We start from the raw sequence: 18,366 nt of genomic DNA, 5'->3' as shown, positions 1-18,366 counted from the left end.
ATAATATGTCCTAAAAGAAGGCCAAAAGGCAGACAGAAAGAAATAATCTCAGCAGCAGCAGCTGAGGATTTTGGCAGACAAAATACCTGCTTTTTTTAGCAGGTTCAAGGATAGTAGAAGAAGAAATAAAATACCAACATTGTTAAATGTCACATTTTTTTTTGTCTATCGTAGCTTGTTATCCTTTGCCTCTTTTGATACGACATGCTATTTTTCTGTGTTATGCAAACAGCAAAAACACTTGGTGATTGTAAGTGATGGGATGTGGAGGTGTCCCTCTATCCCTGCCCTCACCTCTTGTATGTGAAGAATTTGGTATAATAGATGAGCTACTGACACAACTGTAAGTTTAAAATTTAAGTTTGATTCTGGCATTTCTGGGATTCTAAGCATAACTTCACAAATTTAATATTCTTTCAACTTGGGGTTTTTTTTAGGGAATGTCAGAAAAATCAGCATTAGAGATAATTCTATTGTTATGTATATTCTAATACATATCTAATGCAGACCATTAGACTTTCTTTAACTTTTATAATACTATGTACTTCTCTGTCTGCAAACCCAAAGAGCAAGGAGGTTGCTTTCAGAAAAATTTTGTTTACTTTTTTATTCTTTTTCAGTAGTTGGAGGAGTGGGTTTCTAGAACAAAACTATTGCAAAATTATATCTTAATTCTAATATGTACTTTCTTATAAATGTAAGGTATTGTATTTTTAATACTAGAACATTTTATTTTTACAAGTTCTCAGTCAATAACACTTCCTGTATAATTACTTGGCTTTTTTTCCCCTTTCTCACTCATTTTTTTTGGGGAGAGGGTGAATTCCTTAGAGATCTTGGGATTATTTCAGCCCTATTTTTTATTTCACATTTTGTATTTTTTAATATAATATATGATGCAAAATCAATGGTATTCTATTGGATTTTTCCCTCTATATATATTGCACTTTCCTTGTCTGGGTTCAAATAGATTTAATCAAAACATGAAAAGTAATTTTACTGGTGTTGGCACTTTTGATTGTCTCTAGGCTCTATGGTTATGAAATCCATGAAGTTATTAGTTTACTTAGCAAGATAGTTAATTTCAAAGTCTGATCTTTCCACTTTACACAAAATAAAGTTCCCATTTATGCTAATAATTGAAGCATAACCCTATCAGAAAGCAACTACCTAATATGGCATCTCTTTTATTAGACAAGGACTCTATATCCAGACAAGACACAGAATTGATGTGAACCTGAAGATCTCATAAGCAGTATGAGAGACAGTGGAAGAGAAATGAGAGAGAAGGAAAAGCCAACCTTAAGAGATGCCTATAAGCACTGTAGGAGTTCCTGTCCTACTGAGAGAAGAGCCCAGTGATTGTTGCTCCAAAAGAAAAAAAGGATTAAAGGAAGAGCCTGAGGTTTTGCAGTGTTTGCTTGTTTTTGTGCCTCAAGAGGAAGCAAATGTCTTAGGGGCCAGCTTGGGATGCATTTAACCTTTGCAGAAGGTAGCGTGCCAGGCATTGACTTTCTCCTCTACCCTTTGGCTTTCTGTTCATTCTGGCATGTATTTATGCCTTCTTAGGAAACATTTTGACAATAGCAACTAAAACATGAGTGACTGCAGTGGTAGGAGGCAGAGGCTGAGTAGCATTTAAGAACTACCAGAAATAATTAAAAGCAGAAGAGGAAAGTACCTGTGTGGTGCTGGGGGGCTAAGCCGATACACTGTGGATGCTGTTATTATTGACATCTGCTAGTTTAGTGTTGTTTTCTTAGCCCTGTCCTTTATTGCCCAAGTAAGTCTGCCTGGCAGTGCCTGGAAGTAAAAAAGTTGCACTGTGATTTTGAATGCTGGAAGTAGCCTGAATAGTCTTTTTTTGTCTTTTTTTTTTTTTTTCTGTGGGATGGGTTTGTGACAGTCATTCTCTACAATGACTGCAACCTGGCTCACAAGTTCTTTTCTAACTTTTGGTCATTTTAGGAACACTAAAGAAAGAACAGGGAAGCCAACTTAGCACTTTTAGCTTCAAAGCCTCCCCAGGGGACTCTAATATTGTCTCAAAAGTCATTCTGAGATTTGAAAGTGAATTTTCAGATAGGAGAAAATTGGAGTTTTTAGATCAGTCCCAAGCAAACTAAGCATAAAACTGTCAAGCTTTCTGTACCAAACTTCCATTTCATATGAAGATTTAATTCTGGAAAACTGTCCTTAAGGACGCCAGTGGTTTCTGCCAGTCCTGCCTCTGCTGTTTCTAAAACATTGAAAAGCTCACCCCTTCCCACCTCAACTCGGACTGTAACATCTCTGTGCAGGTTAGGAAGGAAAAAATTGATCTAATTTTCTGTTATTTTAAAATATTTATGTGTATGCAACCAGCAAGTGTCAGTACTATATAGACACTAAGGAAATGATAGAGCTGAACACCAGTTAGTGCCATGCAGGGAGAGTGTAAGGAAGCATTTTGAGTTATTCTAGTTGCAATTTTGCCAAGTTGTCAGTTTCCTGAAAAAGCCGGGCAAAGAAATACTCAAATGACAGAGCACGGAAAAAGTCAAAACAAGTAGGTTGCTAATGGCTTTTTAGTCTCCAAAAATGGATGTACAGATTCTACTGTGCCCCCTGCTGGGAGAAATTATAGTCAGTCCTGACTCTTCCCATTTCCCAGGACCAGAAGCTGTGAAGCACCAGTTGCCTGGCAGGTTGGTGATTATACAGCCCTACAGCCCCGTGTTTGTCCCTAATAGCTGCATTTATAGGACCTAAAGTAAAAAAATTATATACCAGTCTTATGAGGTAAAAATAACTAGTGGCAGAATGTTTAAGAGACTTCCAGCAAAACTATGTAGGAAACTAAACTTCAGTAGTCCTGATGCTGCTAGAACAATTTTATCTATTTTTACCTTTGAAAAGCTAATGTAGGAAGAAATATTTAGCAGCATGACAATGTATCATCATGTTTTCCTTAATAGGTCTACCAGTCAGAAGGTGTCTACTGTAGAAGAACATTAATTTAGTAGTAGTATTTCTACTTTCAGAGGCGTAAAAGCATGTCACAAACTGCAGAGAAAAAGTTAAATGAAAGAAACAAATGTTAAGAAAATGCTTTTTCAGTCTTATCCCTATAATGGCATTTGTGGGTGTTGATTTAAAAAAATAATACTGCCAAACTAGCCAAGTGAAAATAACTAGTCAGTACTCCCAGAAAAGACTGGGTTGGAAATTTATAAGATTTTTAAAGAGGTTGCAGAACCTCTATTTACCTGGGCAAATATTCTTCCTGAGACACATGTTCTGTAAAATAAAGTAACTTCCAAAGTTCAAAATCCAACCTTAAATACATGTGAGATATATCCTATAGTTGCTGAAGGAAAATCTTTTAATCCTCAGCCTTTTCAAGACAAAGAACCTGACTTTTCATCCTCCTAAATATGATTAATGTCTTGCAACATTTTACTTGGTGTTGCCTCTAATTACTTTGCAGTCTATTCTTCTTTGTATCCCTGTATCTCATTTACTTACCTTTTCTTCTCACTTCATGCTCCCAGTGTACATTTTTCCAATGTTTCTTTTGCTTCTCACACCTTCTATCTCTTAGCACCATTTCACAGTGCCCTGTTCAGATCCTCTGTCTTCCCCATACACAGATAACTCTGGTCTTCATTTTGAAAAGAAAAGAAAAGAAAAGAAAAGAAAAGAAAAGAAAAGAAAAGAAAAGAAAAGAAAAGAAAAGAAAAGAAAAGAAAAGAAAAGAAAAGAAAAGAAAAGAAAAGAAAAGAAAAGAAAAGAAAAGAAAAGAAAAGAAAAGAAAAGAAAAGAAAAGAAAAGAAAAAAGAAAAGAAAAGAAAAGACCTCAGATACAATTTTTAATAATGCCTGTTTACTGAAAATTCAACTCTGCACTAATTTAACACACATAAATGTGTATGGAAATTCTGACTCGGTAAGAAATGCTTTGCTTTGAAGCTAGCAGAGGAATATCAGGATATCAAAGCTCAAAGGCTGCTGATGTAATGTATCAACTAAACTTGTGGTAGTTTAATTAATTAATATATGTAACCTGGGTGGGGTATTTTTGCAGTCTGAATTTTCAGTTGAACTGTACTAGCTTACAAGTACTAATTTTAAAGAAAAAGTGTTTATCCAGTTGACTTCATCCCTGCAGAAAGTAATGGAAATGCATGGATATTTGGGTACGGAAAAGGAGACTGCTGAGCATCACCAGTTACGTGCCAAAATGTACACACCAAGGTTCATCATTAGTGTTAAAATAAACAAATTATCAAATGGAACTAAAGAATTTCAATGTCCTGTAAAAAGCTGGAGCCTGTCCAGATGAAAACCATGTGCATTATAATAATAGAGATAATAAAGATTAAAAAAATTATGATGATGATGATAATAATAATAATAGCAACAGTAATAAAAATAATTTTAAATTCAAGTCAAGATGGAACTCAGAAGCATTTAACCATTTCTCTTTAAGGAGAATTACATAAACTGATAGAGAGATGAGACAAATGACAGCGTTTTTGTTGAAGTACACCACTAAAATAGTTAAAATAGTTCAGAACAGAAAAAATTACAAAGCATTTTCTACATACTAAAAGACTATATAAATTTACAGTGGCAGAAGCCCTGCTAGGACTCACTAAAGTTTAAATGGTTACCTTAGCACTTGATTTATGTCATCCATTACCAACTGAGCCTGAGCTGGGGATCAACAGGCTGCTTTGGAGCCTGCTGTTCACTCATAGCTAGTTTAAATGCCATTAGCTCCCAAGAAAGGAATATTTTGAGTCACTGCAACAAAACCTGCTGGTATGATTAGTACTGTTACTGCAGTAATACTCAACCACAGTTCTTTTATAGCACTTAAAAGAACTTTGATACAAAGATCTAAAAAAAGCCAAATCATGACCAAAAGGTAAGAGGTAGACAATGCAAGCTAGCAGTGGGACTACTGTAATTTTATTATTCTTCCAATACACAAATTTAATTAGACATTTTTTCCCTTAAATTTTAAATTAAGTATGTTTATTTTTCCATTCCTGGGGCAATAGAGGAGATGATATGAAATGACTGAAGGGTGAAGATGGGTGAAGACAGAAGAGATTTTAGATAACCAGCAAAACTTTGCATGTCAGAGTTAAATAAACAATGAGGTTTCTCACAGGTATTTGTTTTTATACTGCAGGGGCTCTGGTGGAGGCCTGAGAGAACAGGGAGGAGAGGGAGCAGATGAAGCTATAATTTACAACCTTCATGATATATCTGCATTGTCCTTGAATACCAAAGGAGCTGAGAAACTTTCACTGGGCAGCCAAAATCCCTCCTTCAAGCAACTCCCTCTGTTTCCCACTGGTGCTTGGAAACAGGAGGACTTGAGCCCTGGTGCTCTTTGCTAGTCACCGCACCCTGTGTCTGATCTTTTCCAATTACTTCTGTGTTACAGTTAGTATTGAATTTATTGTGCTAGGAAGCTGTTTGGCTACAGATATTAAATTAATAATGAAATAATTAGGAGAGACATTATTTCATTTCCTTCAAAGTATTCAAAGTATTAAAATGAATGTTAGTTTAGTATTTGAGAAGAAAGGCCACAATTTTGTATTAGAGAGTGGCAATTAAAGAACTAGCTGCCACCACTCGCACTACCTGACCTCTACAGTCTTACATGGAGACTGTGAGCTAGCTGGCATCACACTTAGTGAGCTCACATGGCAGAAGAGCTTTGTGACAAAACCATCATTAGCCCTGCACAAACTCAGGCATGCATATTTTCAAGAATGAGAGTGGTCCAACAACCCCAGCTGTCTCAACATGTCTTCACAGGGGAGATGCTCAAGCTCACTAATCATCTTCATGTCCCTTTGCACTCTTTTCCATATGTCCACGTCCTTCTTATGATAGGAGTCCCAGAGCGGGATGCAGCACTGCAGGTGGGATCTCATGAGATCAAAGTTATGGAGCAGAATCCCCTCCCTCGACCTGCTGGCCACATTGCTTTTGATGCAGCCCAGGACATGGTTGACTCTCTGGGATACCAGTGCACATTGCTGGGTCATGTTGAGCTTTTCATCTACCGACACCCTCAAGTCCATCTCTACAGGGGGCTGCTCTCAGTCCACTTATTGTCCAGACTGTATCTATGTTTGGAATTGCCCCAACTCAGGTGCAGGACCTTGCACTTGGCCTTATTGAACTTAATAAGATTCACACAGGCCCACTTCTCAAGCTTGTCAAGGTCCCTCTGGGTGGCATCCATTCTTTCTAGAGTATCCAACAGCTTGGTGTTGTCAGCAAACTTGATGAGGGTACACTCAATCCGACTGTCCATGTTGCTGACAAAGATGTTAAATAATACTCATTGCAGTATGGATCTCTGAGGGTCCCAAGTCATCACTGTTTTCCACCTGGGCATCAGGCCGTTGGCTGCAACTCTCTGAGTGCAGCCACTTCTTTATCCACTGAGCATTCCAGCCGTTAAATCCATGTCTCTCCAGTGTAGGAGATAGTGGTAGTGTGGGACAGTATCAAATGCTTTGCACAAGGCAAGAGAGATTATGTCAGTCATTCTTCCCCCACCCATAAATGCTGTAACCCCATCATAGAAGGCCACCAAACTGGGCAGGCATGATTTGCACTTCACAAAGCCATGTTGGTTGTCACCAATCACCTCCCTGTCCTCCATATGCCTCAGCATAGTTTCCAGGAGGATCTGCTTCATGATCCTGCCAGGCACCGAGGTGAGAATGACTGGCCTATAGTTCCCCAAGTCTTCATTTTTTATCTGTTTTAAAAATGGGGGTTATAAATGCCTTTTCCAGTCATTGGGAACTTTACCAGTTCAAGTGAAGGAGTATCTCATTTAACCATTACTAATCTCCTTGTTTGGCCTGATAGCACCATCACTTTCTCTTGGGACTGCCAGTTTATTTGTAACTGAGCAAGATCCATCTGCCTTGTGTAAAGAAAGCTAAAGTAGATTGTGGTTTTTTCTCACTCATTAAGTATACCTAGTAAAGCTCCTTTCATTGCTGGGTACCTAGTATTCTGGAATTGTCCTTGAAGTATTTATAGTGATCTTCAATTCTACTCAAAATTTACAGTGTCATAATTATCCAAAGTGTTCACAGCACAACACACCATTAGAGCTGTTATTGCTACTTCATGCAACCATTCCCAAACAATACAAAATATAGGAGAGAATTACCTGTAACAGTAACCCACACTAGATACAGGCATGTCTGAAAAAGTGAGTTTTATAAAGTGCAAAAATACTCAACAGGTATCTAGACAATTGATATTTAAGGCCCAAATAATCCACATGGGTTAAGTTTCACATATAAGATGTGATAACACTTCTAAGCTTTGTTACAAGGGACCTAAAGGTAAAGTGATAGTTTTCTTGTGCGTTTAATATACTGAGACAGGCATAATTTTTAAAGTATAATCTATAGAATAAGGAACAGTTAAATTTGACACTACTTGCAATCTGTTTGTTTAGCTAAAATCTGTTCTGTCATATCTGTTTATCATGATTTATTGTTACCTCTTCAAAGAGCAGTGATGAAGATACTGAAACTTTCCACTATTCTAATGGTTAAGTCACCAAAGATACAGTATAGTAAATGAAGAAGTGATCTTAGAACGTACTCATAGATAATAGGACTTTTAGGAATTTCCATAGCATTTTGGAGGATGTACATATAAAAACTACAATCTAAAACTCCTTTGAGAAATTAACTAGTAGTTTTTTCATTAGTGCAAATTATTCCTAACTACACAATGATTGTAATCTGCTAGATGAAACCTGCTTGGGCCTTCTTTAAAAGTACTGCATCGCACATACCAACTGAAATAATTCAAACCTTTCTCAGATCATGCTTGCAGTAAGTGGAAAAAATGTACATTTTTATCTGCCTTTTGCACAGGGCATGAAGATTTAGGTAAAATACATAAGGACAAATTAAATTCCTGACAAAAGTTAATGAATTAATTGCAGGGGAGAGTGAGAAGTATGGCTAAGGTTGTAATACACTATGCTTTCTAGTATATGTAACTTCAAGCTAAAGGAATTTCCATTAAGAGTAAATGTTATTTTTCCTCTCTGCTATATTTCCTCTTCTTCCTTCCCCCCACAGTTTATGTTATGATCTCCACTCATGATGATGTTAAAGAAGAGGTAAGAAACTTCTATGGATAGGAAACTCTATCTCTTTACCTGAAGTGGTTGTAGTAGCAGTAGTAGTAGTAGTCGTAGTAGTAAAAGTAGTAAAACATTAGTTATAGTGGGATATAGGGAGAAAAAAATTAAGTAAGACATTAGGCTTTATAATAATGCAGTTAACCTAGGCAACTAAAATGGAAATCTCATGGGACTGCTGCCTTCTGCCCATCCTTGCTGCTACCCTGTGATATCAGCATAAAATTTCTCTGACGTTTTTCAGCTTGATGGTCTTGATCTTACATTACTGCATGATTTTGATCTTATATTCCTATCATATAAAAAATTCTCACGGAAGGAAGGTAAATCAATCTGATATTAAGGAATATCACCCTTGCTTCAGATATTTCTCATTATGAAATCAAGGCATTTCATTTACACATTTAAAATTGATTTTTGGCAAGGCATCAGTTCTACAGAGGAGTCTTGGCTATTGAACAATAGTGAATAAAGGATTCCACACATTTTCCCATCTGCTTTTCTAATTGTTAAAATAAAAATAACAACTCTGAATGGGAATGAAGTGTTATTTCATACAACATTGGTCCTCGCAACAAACATTTTTGGTGTTGTTAATTTAAAATTTCTCAATCTGAAATCTCCCTCAGTGATAATGACATCTTGAGATTGGTCTTCAATAATAGAGGTGCTAATTGACAGAAGCTTAAACATGTCCTGTGCCTTTGTATTATCACAGTGTAACAGAGGTGATTGGGCCATGTTCCCAGAAGATCCTGTTATTAGCTGATGAGCAGTGGTACCAGGTCCCTCTTTCTCCTGGCAGAAGAACAAACAGAGAACCCTCTGTGTTCTTCTCCTAAATTGCTGCCAGTGTTTGGATTAATAGCTGCAAGGCCATTACTTCGGGATTCTTAGTTCACAGCAATTACACACTTAACAAATAGCCAAGCAACATCTGGAAATGAAAATAAGTATTATTTACAGGCTATCCACGTAAATTAAAAATCAACTAAATAAACTGAAGATGGTATGCCAATAACCTCAAAGCGTTGTCTTGACCAGTAACCTTGGACTCTTGATACTTTTCTAGTAACTAGTAGATGTATCAAGATTAAATGGGTAAGAGAAGTTACTTCTCAAAATTGTGCTACTCTTGGTGTATGCACCAAAATAAAAGCTTTTATCTCCTGGGCTGGAAGGAATGTCAGCTATATAACTACTCATCTTCTTGATGGTCAGTGAAATCAATGCTGGCTGAAAGAGGCAGGTGCCCTGGCTCTGAGGCATTCATAAGAGAAGTTAAAACATAGGATGATTTAAAAAGATAGCTAAAATAATCTAAAAACAGTGCTCAGTAGCTGTGAGAATGAACATGGAACTGTAGTTCATGAACATCAGTTTTTCTTTCACTGAGGCTAACTATAGGAAAAAGCAAACAAAGCTGTATAGTTTTCATTGTTGTCCCCACCTTCTATTCTTAACAAGGCCAGACAGAGATTGGGGATGGGCTGTGTAATACCTCAAGGTCTTAGAGTCAGGTGAACAGCTAAATGCCACTTTGAGGATAAATATATCAACCATGCACCTCCACGATCCATTAAATACTTGGCTTATTCTCAGAGCTGCTTTCAAGCACCACATATTGTCACCTATTGCTGGGTCCTTATTATAAGTGTCTTTCTTGGTTATTTTAGAAATTACAGAATGAGAAAGGTATCAGGAGACTTGAGCCCAAAGGCACTGCACATGTAACCAGCATAGTGAAATCAAATACCATTCTGTGCATATTTTTGCTCACCACGGCCACAAAAAAAAACATTTCCTTGCATTTTGCCCTTTCTATGGAAAAAGAAAGAAGTCTTCAAAGATTTTGACTGGCTAACTTTGTACAGCATATTACATGGAAATATATGTGCTAATCAGCCTCCCTGAGTTTTTTAGGCATATTGGAGAAAAGATTAGAAATTAGGATTGCTGAAGAAGCCCATATGGATATGTATAAAATCAGAAGATGATGCATGTTCTGTGTTCTTTGTAAACATTCAGAAAAGCTGATTTTACTGTGATATCCATGACTCCCAGGCCAGCACTAACTTTTTACTCACAGCCAAAACTACTCATTTTAATGTTAGTGTTTGCTTTGTGGCCTGCCATGTGAAAAAAATGAACCATAGTTACTCAGCAGAGTCAAACTTGAGGATGACAGTCAGAGAAGCCTCCTTGCTATACTTACTCAAGACCTCAGAAATAAAGCAAATAGCAAATTCTTCATATGAAATAAATCACCATTCAGACACGTGTCATAAATTTGTGCCATTATTATTCTTCATCTTATATGACTGATTTTTCAGAATTTTTTTACCACATTCATTCTTTCAGTTAATCAGATTCATTAATCTCCCTTTTAAAATAAAGACAATGGATTGATCACAGCCATCATATATGCTGTACAACTTCATGTTGAGAGATGAAGTGGAAGTACTCTCTAGTAATAAATAGATGATCTGCATATTTATTTCATCAGAGCAATAATGAAAGAAAAAGCTGCCAGCCTGATTGTCATCTGCAAAGATGTACTTCATGTACCTCAGCACCGAAAATTATGAAAATAGACATATTTACATTAGCACTGCCTTCAGTCCAAGCATGAATTATAGAGTATTTTACTGTTGTGAACAAGATGCTCTGAAGCAAAGCATGGCATATTTAAATGGTATCATTTAAAATTATACCATTCATCACGACTGGGGGGGGGGGGGGGGTAGAAAAAGAAAGAAACAGCTTGTGCTGACAAACACTGTCAGTTCTGTGTTCTGTCTTCTCCTGCCTTGTGCACTTCGGTAACATGATGTAAAAGCCGCATTCTTGCATGTTCATATTTTGTTCAAGTACCATCTGCCAGGGACTGGGAAGAGCTGACTGGGTGCCTGCAAATGCAACTTCTTCTGCAGAGAAGCTTCTCTATTGACTGTAGGAAAGGCAGCTCCACCTACTGACACTTCTGTCTGTCTGCTTTTTAAAGAGTGGAGGGATTACTCAGTAGCAGCATCTAGTCTCATTTCCCAGTGGAAATGCAGTTCCCAAAAAAACACTGAGAAGGTATTTCTAAGCTTTAAAGCTAGTAGTCCACATTAGGGTATATTTTCTCTCTTAAGATGTCTGAGTCATTCTGTAAATTTAGTTTCTTAAAACATGACTTTCTGATAGTACAAGATCTTACAAAAGCAGTACATTAGGACATTTAAAACGAGATACCGATTTGACTTTAACTGTGATCTGTCCTGACACAGCATAAGGCTATCTGTTCGCTTTTGATCCAGGCATATTTTTCTGTGCTGCAGGTGCTCAAATATTTATCGTTGTAACCTCAATCATATTGTGTCTTTCAAAGCATTTTTTGAGAAACGGCAAACTTTTGTCACCTTTGTTTCTGATGCAACATTACTGTACTTGGTACATCAGGGATTTTTCTTCGAGACAATACCTAATGCACACTCAACTCCATTCAAAGAAAATACACTCAACTTGGACAGAATCAGTATCACAACTTGTGAGCAAAACTTGGTCTTGACCTCACAAAGACTGTTTCTGCCTGCTTCAGTACAAGTCAGAGAAACTGAAAGCACACCTTTCAAGTAGCCACACGTGGAAAGGATGAAAATATCTGTTGTGTCATGAAGAGCCTAGGCTGACTGCTGTAATGAGATGTTTGGGTGGAACTGAGAGTGAATGGAGCTTGATCTGAATGCTAATGTAGCCGTAAGGAGGCCTGACCTGATTTCTACTGATTGAGTGGATGGGAAATAAACTTACACAATCTTTATTCTGCTTTTTCCGGGGATGGTAGGGCAGAGGGATACTGGTATTGATATCAAATACACATCCATCCCCAATTCTTAAAAAAAAAAAAAAAGAAATTTTATACGACACACTTGTGCCCCCAGATTTCATAGAATTTTGAATAGTTTGACTTAAGTCACTGACTTAAAAAAGGTATACTTCTAAGTCAAAACAAGCTTGCCTTGCTGATTTTTGTTGCCTGTGTACTCCCTTTAACTAATTCAGTCTTTCTTTTCAGAGTTTGATTCAAAGGTGAAAATTGGCTTATCAAGCATTAGTGATAAACCCTATACTGGTCAGTCCTGTAACATATCCAGTAGATGGCTAATCAACCAAAAGCAATTCGTAGTCACATATTGATCACAACTTGAAAGAAAACCTTTCTTGCTACAGTGAAGACCTGCAAAGGCAGAAACAAGAGAGTATCTCAGTGCCAGATATTGTGATGTAAGTATTAGAATGCTTGACTGTAAAAAGTAGTATGGAGCGTTTTCCAATAGGATAGTGCCCAGTTCCATGTAGAAAAAAAGGTTTCAGACTGAATCTATATATAGATATCAAAATTGCAAACTGCTCTATAGCTTGAGCACAGGTGCCTGAGAGCTTCACTAGCAGCAGCAAATGTTACTAAATGAGCATTTTCAGTCAATATCTGAAAACTGACAGAGATATGACACAGAAACTGACACTTCTCAGATATGAGAAAATGCTGATTGGCCTACATGTAGTGTTTCAGTTGAAGAAGTCCTAATTTTAACAGTGAAGAGGTAAATGTGCCAGCACTTCTACCAGAGAGGTATCACAACCATTGTCAGGTTAGCCTGCAAATGGTCCAACTAGGCTACTGTTGAAAGCAAGGTTTGGAAGAGAACTCCTATTTCTGAACCTCAGAGGCATAGGTTGTTGCCTCTCCAGAGGCACTCAGCTTGAGCTGAAATAAACCAACTCTGTCTCAGAATCTAGGGTCCTAACTATTCTTTAACACAAGACTCCACTCACCATGGCTCATATTTCTTTGCTGAATAGCTTTATGTGCCTTAGTTCATTATTATGTTGGAATACAACTTAGTAAGTGCTCAGCACAAGAGGAACTCATTATGGCCCAAGGTCAGAAGTGTTTCAACAATATGAAATTAACACCTAGTATTTCTCTGTTACCATTTGTTATGCAGATGTAGTTCCATCTCTTTTCAAAGAAAAATTACACATGTTGTAAGTGTAAACATTTGACAGCTCCCAGAGGCAAAACAATTTGGTCCATTGTTTGTCAGGTGATTAAACACAATCACGTTGAAATTCCTCTGTAATGAAGTTGTATCACCGTGCAATAAATGCATTCAATTGATTAACTGAGTTAAAGCCTTCATTTTCAGAGGAATAAGACAACACTGGCTTTTTTCAATTTTTTAAAGCAGTTCACAGATGCAAGGCTGATGTTTGGAATAATTCCAGAAGGGATTCAAATCAAGAAACAAGGGAATAAATGAGGGTGCTAGAAAAGAAGATTAGACAGGCAGATTATGCAAAATGATGTAAAAACATGGAGTTAGAGGTGAAAAAAAATTCACTCCTCCACAGAGAAGTCATCTGTGTAAAGTCTGCAAACACTACTGCTCACAACAAAATAAGATTTTTGTGTGTTTTATTAATATTTTTCACCAAGACTTACCAAATTGTGTCACTAGTTTTTGATCAAAACAGACAACTCTCCTGCAGCTCTCTAAAAATTTCCTATTATGTGAATAAAGCATAGGAATAGTAGCACATGCTTTCTGAGACACACTAATCTGTGAAAAATGAATGCCTTCATATTTCTTTCTCATTCAGTTTCTGCCTCATATCTCTTCCAGTTCTTTTTCCCTGTCCTCTCTTGTGCAATCTCACTGTTCTATTTCCTCTTCTATCTTGTAAACTTGAATTTTGCTGTTGACTTATGTTCTGTTTTTACTAAATCACAGTATGATATAGCTTTAGTTACTGTAGGTCCACTAAGCCCCAGAAGATGCTTGCCCAAAAGAAAATGTGGACTCATTGCTAGGGACTGTAATGAAAATGAGGGCAGTAGTCTATTGTCCACAGCAGTTTGATTTAACAACTTCAAAAAGGCTCAGGAAAGTACACCATTGCATTATTAATTGTTGAAAAATTTTTGAAATTGTTGGGAATTTTGCATGGGAAAATAATGAAGACTAAAAAACTCTTAAGTAAGTTTACCTTCTGTGAGTTATTTTATGACATGTCAAGAAAAAGAGAGTGTAAAAATTATTTCTGCATAGGTTTGTAAAAATCCATTTTCTTCTGCTCTCTCTTTCTCCCTCCCAGAAGACATAGGATTTTATGGTTTTAATGTTTACACCTACTTTTCCAGGCCTCAGTTTCTTGAGGATCTTTAAACTACAAACAACATGAAAATAGTTTGTTTAGTCTGAAGTCATATTTGAAATATGTGATAAAGAATCATATTTTAAAGTGTGTAGGCACTCTAAAGTGCGTAGTCTATCACTCTTTAAATTTTTAATTGATTTTGTGTTTTGTTTCCCCGTTTTATTTTTTTCCATTTTGTCATGAACGATTGTTGGTTGTTGCCATGGTAATTCTAAATTTTTTTTTTTTACTGTTATTGCAGCTTTTCAGAAGAGAAGTCCTTCTTTATACACATTTCAATTCCTGTAGAAAAAATGACTGCTATTCAGGTCTATAATGTGGCACCGTCTTCAACACAGTGTTATGCCTAGATCCCCAAATTCTTGCTATGATTGACCCTTGTATATACTTTCTGAATGAAATCTGAGATAAGACCTTTCTAATCTATCCACACAAGTAAGAAATATCTTTCAGGGCTTGGTACCATCCTAATTTTCAACTCTAATTATGTCAACACTCTTTTATCTCTGGGCAAAGCAAAATGTTTCCACTTACATCTCCTCAGCATGCAAACATACTTTTACTAAATTGTGCCCTGCCACACTCTGAAAATTTCTCTTTCACCAACCATAAAATATTGTTTTCATTTTTATGCTCCTTCCAGTTTTACCTCCCATGTTTTAATTCTTTACCCTCAGGAGTTCAGCTCCTTCCTCTAATCTGCCCCAATAGTAGTTTTAATTATACATACAAATAAACAGTTTCACATACTTCCTTATGCTCAGAAAGAACTTCCAGTAAGTATCTAAGGCTAAATAATCTCCATTGCAAATTTAATGATAAAACTAAGAAGATCTTCAAAAACCTCTGTAGAATTGTTCTTTGTCATTCATGGTTTTAAAAATTAAACTAAATGTGATTATTTATATTTTGGTGTCACTTCAGGCATCAAGTAACCAAAGGGAAACAACATCTCATGTTGTGCTGGTGTCCACGTTTTGCAATCTATTGTGTTTAGTCAAGGACAAGTATTATAGCTTTGTATGATATATACACAAACAAACATACATATGTAGATATTTCTACTAATAATGGTGGGTATAAGTATATATCTAAAATATATGCACTCTCTATATATTTAATTTTTTAAGTTCTAACTTAGGTACATATTGAATCTTTTTTATGCAAGGAGAGGAAAAATATAGGAGAAAAGTAATAATTTTTAAAAAACTTTTCTGTAAAAACACAAAGAATAGAGCTGGATTCCCAAACAGAAGAGTCCAGAAATTTCCTGAGAAGATGTGATAATTGCAGCAGTATATTGCACCAGAGGTTATGCAGATATCTTTGGCAATAGGCAACTTTTTTTTCTTCATTCATTGTCTCAGGTGGAACAAAACCAGGGGATTCTCAAGACAACTCCATAGACAGAAGACCAAAGCAACACAGAAACCAGTTCTCTGTTTCTTCGTTGAACCACACATTTGCTTGCCTGTAAACCCATCAACACAGATTTATGTTTGCTTTTCTCCTTATCCTTATCAGACTGGTACAGCTTCATGTCAGAGAACTGCCTAGCTGGCTTTCATACTCTCAGCTCTTGCCCTGCATTAGCATTACCTCTTTAGTACCACAGAAACAAAATGGTAGCTCGTGAGCAGCCTGTGAGGGTGAGTGTGGTTAACTTCCCTGTGTGCGTTAGCTCAGTGAGAAAATTCAAGAGTCACTTGTCACTTCCCACTCTGAGAGCACAGAGCATGACAAATCTCTTTTTGTGGCATCTTGAGGTTTTGCTGCACTGTAACTACTCTAGCCTTGTTGTCTTCTATTTGTGCTGCAGAAACACTCTGTGGCCAGTTATTGTATGGACTGGTTTAGAATAGGAAATGATGAAGCTTTAACACCATTAGTCCCCTTATTGTTGAATATGTTACAATCATTCTTTTTAAATTCACAAAAGTTAACAAAGGGCTTTTCTAAATAGAGCTTGAATGTCTTAAAAATAAATCTGAGGCTTTAATGCTCTGTAATTATCTTGTCTATTATCTCATCTGCCACTTAATCTTTCATGCTTTTTTCTGATCTTTTAACTATATGGAGGGGTTGCCATTTTTAAAAAACATATATCTTAAAAACAATTCTGGGTATTTTTGATTTTTTTTTTTTTTCTTCTGAAGCTTCATAAAATTCACTTGAAGGAAATTATTTTGAGTCTTCACACAGAGATCACTGGCTATTTTAAACTTGAAAATGGTACCTAATTTTGTTATTGCATTAGAGTTCCTGAATTTAAGGCAAAAATATTGTTCAACTTGCCACAAGCACAAAATGATAATTCTGTTACTTTCCTGTATTAAGTTGTATACATGGGTTTTCTGCCAAGACATAGCAGCATTAAAGTGACTTTTGAAGACAGTTTTGTAGGGGTGAATTTCTAGATTTTTCTGAGGACTAAAGACATGAACTAGGGCTGAGTCCCACACAGGCTGAGATACATTGGTTCAACAATATTGACTTTGAGCCAACACTATGGAAGAGCTGTAATTTGGTTCATTCTCTGTTTTAGTGCATTTTTCACCCGTATTTTAAAGTAGGTAATCTGTAATCAGTGATAACTTCATCACAGCTATTGTTAGAAATGTAAGGGGCCCAGTAGTTGGTTCTTGCCTTATTTTGACAGGTTAACTCTGCACAACCTCATACCTAGCGAGGTAGTAGAGGGAAGAAGGTTACCTTCTGCTTCTGTTTTCTTCAGGATACTGAAGGCTAGAGATGGCGATTAGATGTATAGACATCTTATTCAACAATTTCCCAGTCTAAGACCATCATCAAAGTAAAAAGTTTTGTCTCATTTTTAAATGGAATTTTGTGCATTTTACTAGGCTGGGGACAGGGAGGGATCCCTCCCTGGCCTGCTTGGCGGCATTCACCTTTCAGAGCACCCCAGGAGGCTGTTGGCTTTTTGGCTACCAGGGCACACTGACAGTGCTGTTTGCATGTTGGTGTCCCTAGGACCTCCAGGCCCTTTCCTGCAGATCTGAGATGGATCCCACAGGAACATGACACAGGGACCTCTCTGGCTGTGGGAGTCTCTGCCAGCAGGACTGGGGGGACCCTTGTGGGATGTTGGGCAAGAATCTATGGAGCTGCTCAGACTCTATGAGAGGGGGTTGTTGCAGAGCTTGTGCAAAGGTTCAATGCTGACTCTGGTGTGTCTGGGGAAAGGATTAAAAGCAAGGGACTGGGAAGGGCTCAGCAAGAATGGGGGGGGGATGGGACAGAGGCATGGCAAAAATATGCTTTGTTTGCATTGCAGTCTGCTCCTTGACTGGCTCCCGAAGGCCCAGGATGCTCGGAGTTTAGAGCTTTGCTGTCTGACAAAGACCAAGCCAAGGTGTGCAGATCATTCCCCGGCAGTGTCTTCTGTGAAGCCTGTCCCCAGAACACCAGGATATCTTATCTTGCATTCCTGCCATGGCCATGGGATTTGGGGCTGGAGGAGCCAGGCTGCTGCTGTAGAGAAGTGGCAGAGGAAGGCTCAGAGGGCTGTGGCAGGTGGATGACTGGAGCCATTTGGGTATAGAGGTACCAGCAGGGAGAGGGTTGTCAGCATGGCCTGTGTCCATGGACCTGGCTTTGCTTCAGGTCAGGTGGCCTGGCTCATGGCCACAGGGCTTGGACAACCATGCTCTGGTGCTTGGAGGGGCAAGGCTGGGAGAGTGGGGGCCAAAGGGGCTCTGTTGCAGCATTTATATTAAAGTAGTTCACGGTACACTCCAGACATTTTCCCCTTTTGTTTACCTATGCTGTTGAAACACTGCTAAAAAGCACTGCCTGCAGTGGTTTTCTTTGGTTTTGAGAGAAATATGCTCCAGAAAGCTTCTGATCTATGTTCAGTGTCCACAAAGTCTATAATCTTCCAGCACCAGCACAACAAATTGGAGAACCTCAACCAGCAACTAAGTTCCATACAGCTGCTTGCCCCT

At 37.6% G+C, this 18,366-nt stretch overlaps 1 long non-coding RNA gene across 1 annotated transcript; it reads right to left on the bottom strand.

Annotated features, from left to right (window-relative positions):
- Nucleotides 1–2,933: 2,933 nt before the first annotated feature.
- LOC127471483 (uncharacterized) lies at nucleotides 2,934–18,315 on the bottom strand. Its single transcript, XR_007904671.1, has 3 exons — nucleotides 18,182–18,315; nucleotides 3,508–3,643; nucleotides 2,934–3,045 (listed from the first exon to the last, which is right to left on the bottom strand). It is a non-coding gene; the product is annotated as an uncharacterized LOC127471483 (long non-coding RNA).
- Nucleotides 18,316–18,366: the final 51 nt, after the last annotated feature.

The sequence above is a fragment of the Manacus candei genome, unplaced genomic scaffold, assembly GCF_025592945.1.
Source record: "Manacus candei isolate 608988 ecotype Guabito, Panama unplaced genomic scaffold, ASM2559294v1 h1tg000024l, whole genome shotgun sequence".
NCBI lineage: Eukaryota > Metazoa > Chordata > Aves > Passeriformes > Pipridae > Manacus > Manacus candei.
This window is presented reverse-complemented; position numbering and strand designations above follow the sequence as displayed.